General features: G+C 45.0%; 1 pseudogene; it reads left to right on the plus strand.

Annotated features, from left to right (window-relative positions):
* The window catches only part of LOC113613389 (zinc finger protein 350-like), a 7,477-nt pseudogene extending 6,984 nt beyond the window's left edge, over positions 1-493 (plus strand).
* The last annotated feature ends 5,017 nt before the right edge of the window (positions 494-5,510 follow it).

Consider the following 5,510-nt stretch of genomic DNA (forward strand, 5'->3'; position numbering starts at 1 on the left):
CAGGGGAGAGAGGCCCTATGGATGCAACGAGTGTGGGAGAGCCTTCACTACAAAGACAATGCTCATCCAAAGAACTCACAGGGGAGAGAGGCCCTATGGATGCAACGAGTGTGAGAAAGCTTTCTCCCACATGCCATGCCTGGTTAAACACAAGAGGACACACACAAGAGAGAAAGAAGTAGATTCAGTGAAGGTGGAATATCCTTCCATAAAGGGTCACAGCTTATTAGATATTAGTGAACTCCTGCAAGGGAAAAGCCCTGTTAATATGGTAACTATGCAGATGCCTTCTGCGACCCCTCACTCATCATTACACATCAGTGGGCTCCTCACAGATAGGAACGTAGTCCTTATGGAACAGTCAGATGCCAGAGCTGCACCCTCAGGACATAACAGAAAGTTTGTGCAGGAGAGGAAGCGCATGAATGCGCTGAATGTGGTTATACCTGCAGTGGCCAATTACATCTTATTTTATGGCACAAAAAACACATAGGGAAAACCTGGCACATTCTATGTGGAAAAGCCTTGAGCAGTAATGTATAGCTGATTCTATGGTTATGTATAACCAGAAAGCCTATGAATGCAGAGGTTAGGAAAGCTGTGTTTTGGAAGATAGACCCTATCATCAGTGATCACCATAGGTCATCAGTGAGCTTATACTGGGTAAAAATATAAGAGTGGGAATTCCCTTCCCTCAATACGTGTCATTACATACTGGAGAGAAACTGCTGGAAAGCAGTGAATGGGGCAGGGTTTGCAGTGGTACATTCTGCCTCATCCATTAGCTGATGAAATCATATACAAGTAAAACATTGTGAGCACACTTAAAAAAAAGAAAGGAAGGAAGTCAATTATTGCTGACACAAAACTAAAAGGGCAGGTAGTGTATTGAATGACAACTAGATTTTGTAATGAAGTGAAAAAAAGAAAACAGGTATAAGAAAGCATGGACCCATACTGATAAGATTGTCCTTGATGGAGATTAAAAGATCAAATGGTAAAGCTTTATTAAACAAACATAGTCACAGCTAGGGAAGAGTTAGGTTAGGGGTTTTTGGTTGACTTAGGTCAGTAGTGTGATTAACTGTCTCACAGAATTACTGCAGTCTTTGTTATATTTATATAAAATTTATGACATATATTTACCATGCATATATACATATATAAATTCCTGGGCTTCAGGTAATGTTCTGTTTCGTCATGTAGATGCTGTTTATAAAGGTGTGTTGGGTTTGTGACAATTCATCGATGTGAACACATATGTGCATTTTTCGTATTATGCTGTACTTCAACAAAAAGAGTTTTCAAAAGAAAAAGATAGCTCCTTTACACACTGCGCTGGCCAGACCATAGCTGGACTGTTATTTTTATAAATGTTTCATTTTAAGAAGTAAGAAGAGGAGGTATAAGTTTAAAGAGGAAGGGAGAAGAGTAATATAAGGGACGATTTAGCCTGAAGAGGAGAAGGCCCATGGGGTGGAGTGGTCAGAGGCTTTGTGCAGTAGAATCAGCGATGGTGCCCTTTATAGCCCTGTCAGCCCTCACCGTGTAACTTGGGAAACTCACCTCTTCATGTTCCAGTTTGTTCCGTTACAAATTGCAAGAGCTCAACCAGATAATCTGGGAACCCTTTACATTCTAAACTGCTGGACGCATTGAAAGGCATGTCCCTTAAAACGGGAAGCGTGTATTTCAAGTTTTCTTTTTCTTTTTTTTTTTTGGCTGTGTTGCGTCTTTGTTGCTGCGCGGGGGCTTTCTCTAGTTGCGGCGAGCGGGGGTTACTCTTTGTCGTGGTGCTTGCGCTTCGCATTCCGGTGGCTTCTCTTGTTGCAGAGCACGGGCTCTAGGCATACGGGCTTCAGTAGTTGTGGCGCATGGCCTCAGTAGTTGTGGCGCACAGGCTTAGTTGCTCTGCGGCAGGTGGGATCTTCCCGGACCAGAGATCGAACCTGTGTCCCCTGCACTGGCAGGCAGATTCTTAACCACTGTGCCACCAGGGAAGCCCTGAAGTGTGTATTTTAATGGTTTGTTGGTTCCCCCCTTGTACTATTCTTCTGTATTGCATATATTTGTATGCATTACTTTAAACCTTTGTGAAATGGGATGGATAGTTAACATACACATATTTACCTGAAGCAGAAGATGCTATATTCACCTCAGGAGTGACTTTTACACAACAATGGTAACTTAGGACTTAATTTGCATGTAAAAATTGTTCTAGACCTACTAAACTTACTAACTGAAAGATTCATTGATTCAGAATCTATTTTTGGTCAGAGATGTATTATTTTAAATTCTGATCCTAGCAAGTGACAATTGTTAGTCTTAGTTGAGATTATAAGCCTTAACAAATTTGTTCATTCTTAGGCAATTTCCAGAGTTGCATTAAATTACAAGCCAATCTATGGTCCCCCAATGGATGACCGCTGGGAGATCCTCTAAAAACATGGTGGCATTTCTACCTGGTATATGGCGGGAAGCAGTCAGAGCACTTTACAGCTTTTTTCCTCCCTCCCTCCCTCCCTCCGTCCCTTCCTTCCTTCCTTCCTTCCTTCCTTCCTTCCTTCCTTTGTCCACCCAGGTCAAATCCCAGGGGGCATTCATCCCTGGGCCTGCTGTGCTCAAGGCAGTTTTATTTTATTTTTCAATGAAACATGGTAACTTTCACATTTTATTTCCTTTTAATACTTTTTTTAAATTGAAGTAGAGTTGATTTACAATGTTTCAGGTGTACAGCAAAGTGATTCAGCTGCACACACACACACATATGTCCTTTTTCAGATTCTTTTCGATTATAGGTTATTACAAGATATTGAATATAGTTCTCTGTGCTATACAGTAGGTCCTTGTTGTTTATCAATTTTATATATAGTAGTGTGTATGTTAATCCCAAATTCCTAATTTGTCCCTCCCTCCACTTTCCCCTGTGGTAACCATAAATTTGTTTTCTATGTCTGTGATTCTCTTTTTATTTTGTAAATAAGTTCATTTGTGTCATATTTTAGATTCCATATATGTGATCCTATGATATTTGTCTTTCTCTAAGTATTTTACTTAGTATGATCATCTCTAGGTCCATCTGTGGTGCTGCAAATGGCATTATTTCATTCTTTTTTATGGCTGAGTAATATTCCATTGTATATATGTGCCACATCTTCTTTATCCATTCATCTGTCGATGGACATTTAGGTTGCTTCCATGTCTTGGCTATTGTAACTAGTGCTGCTATGAACACTGGGGTGCATGTATCTTTTTGAATTAGAGTTTCTGTCTTTTCCAGATATACGCCCAGGAGTGGGATTGATGTATCATATTGTAACTCTATTTTTCTTTATCTGATTGACTTAGTAAGCGGACATGTATTCGGGGGTTAAGGCCAAGGGTACCGGAGTCCATGCTCACTGCCCCGCCCCCCCAAGTAAGTGCTTGCTTACTCAGTGGCAAGCACTCAGGCAAAATTCAAGAGCTGTGATGGGCAAGTCACTCCCCCATCTGAGCCGTCGAAGTAGAGATAACACTGGTGCTTACTTAGAAATATGCCAGCCATAGTAAGTGCTCAAGATGTGTTAGCTCCAGAGGGCCCTCCCCCGGGGAAGATGGCAGCCAGCCCCATGGAGAAGTCCCCAGCCCAGCACAGGCCCCGAGAGCAGAGGAGCGACAGCCAATGGGGCAGCCTCCAGCGTGGGTGGACGGTTCAGCCCCGTCCTGCTCGCGCAGCACGGTGTCCAGTGGATGCCGAGGGGAAGGAGAGGTGAAGAGGCCACGCATGCACCGGTGGGCCAGCGATGGCCGGACACAGTGGCCGCACAGACGCAGCCGCTGCCAGTAAGCAAGGCGCACATGCCCCACCCAGTGGGGTCCACTGGGCAGCTGAGCCGCCCCACTCTGGGTCAGACCGTCCTGTCCTGTTTGACGGGGAGCTTCAAAAAGGCAGCTCTTTTCTTTTTTTTTCAAATATTTATTTTGGCCGTGCTGGGTCTTAGTTGTGGCATACAGGATCTTTAGTTGCGGCATGTGGGATCTTTGGTTGCAGTATGCGGACTTCTTAGTTGCGGCATGCGTGCGGGATCTTAGTTCCCCGACCAGGGATCGAACCCGGGCCCCCTGCATTGGGAGCTCAGAGTCTTACCCACTGGACCACCAGGAAAGTCCCCCAATAAGGCAGCTTGAAACTGGCAATGTCCGAATCACCGTGATTCGGTGATTGGGTTACATTTTCCAGTACTGGTAGAAACTGGAGCTTGTGAACTGAGTTGTATTCAATTATAGAGAAATACCAGTTTCATATACGTTTGCATACGCAACTTTTGTGGACTACCAGTTACAATACTGGTGAAGTTGAGGCTTGCAACCTGGAGAACTAAAGTGATTTTATATTTGTGGGAACGTAGCTTGAAGAACAGAAGGGCCACCATAATTCTAATCGCAGCTGTTATTCAAGAAGATACTTGGTTCTATGGGGTTTCATAAAGGGGAGGGAAAAAAAACCTCCCGAGGCAGCGAGGCAGGTTTTCATATCCTAGCTTGATGCTTCTCACGTATGGTTCCTGGACCACCTGTGTGTGAACCTCCTCGGGGAGGACGCAGACCCCAGGCCTATCCGCAGATCCCCGAGTCAGTAATCAGTGGAGATTTCTCAAGCTGGTGGTGGTGATTTCCTTTCTCTCTCCCCTCTCCCATTCATCTCCCTGCGCTACAACTAAACTCTGTGATTTTTAAACCCCAAACCCCTCAAAACCTGTACTCTTGCTTAAAACCACAGGGACTCCCACTCTAATTATCGTCTGACGCACAAGCATCAGTGGAGGGGCGGTCTGTTTTCAGGGTAGCAGCACCGTCCAGCACAACTTTCTGTGATGATGGAAATGTTCCCGTCTCTGTCCCGTCCAATAGGGCAGCCACCAGTCACCGGCGGCTCCTGGGCACTCGGAATGGGGCAAGTGTGACTGAGGAACAAGTGTGTACTTTCATTACTTTCATCTTATTTAACTGCTTTAAATTTAAATAGCTTGGGCGTGACAGTGATGATGGCTGGACAAGAGCATATCTGGGACACTTTGGAGTCGACTGGACGGGCCAGGGCAGGCTCGGGGAGGCCCCTGGGGCTCTGGCCGGAGCTGCTGGGTGGGAGGGGGTCACTTAGGGAATAGGGAAGGGTGGGGGAAGGAAGTGACGTTGGGGTGAGGAGTCACCGGCTCCAAGACAGACATCTTGAGAATGTTCGTGAACATACAGCCAGCTCCTGCTGGTCTGGGACACACAGGTTTCTCCAGGTGACTTTGCTGATCTCTGCTCTGATTCGTATAAATCTTGCCTGAAAGGCAAGCATTGGAGAGCTGGAGCTTAGTTTCCCGTCCCTCACACTTTCCTCGTCAGAAATAATGTTCCACGCAAAACTCCTAGTTTGCGAACAAGTCTTACCTATAGGATCTTCTGGTCTTTTGAAAATTTGAACGTGTTGTTCATAGGAGCCTTTTTACAAATAGAGCTGAGATACTTGGAAAAGTCTA

Source organism: Aethalodelphis obliquidens, unplaced genomic scaffold, assembly GCF_003676395.1.
Source record: "Aethalodelphis obliquidens isolate GAN/ISIS:26980383/991018 unplaced genomic scaffold, ASM367639v1 scaffold87, whole genome shotgun sequence".
NCBI lineage: Eukaryota > Metazoa > Chordata > Mammalia > Artiodactyla > Delphinidae > Aethalodelphis > Aethalodelphis obliquidens.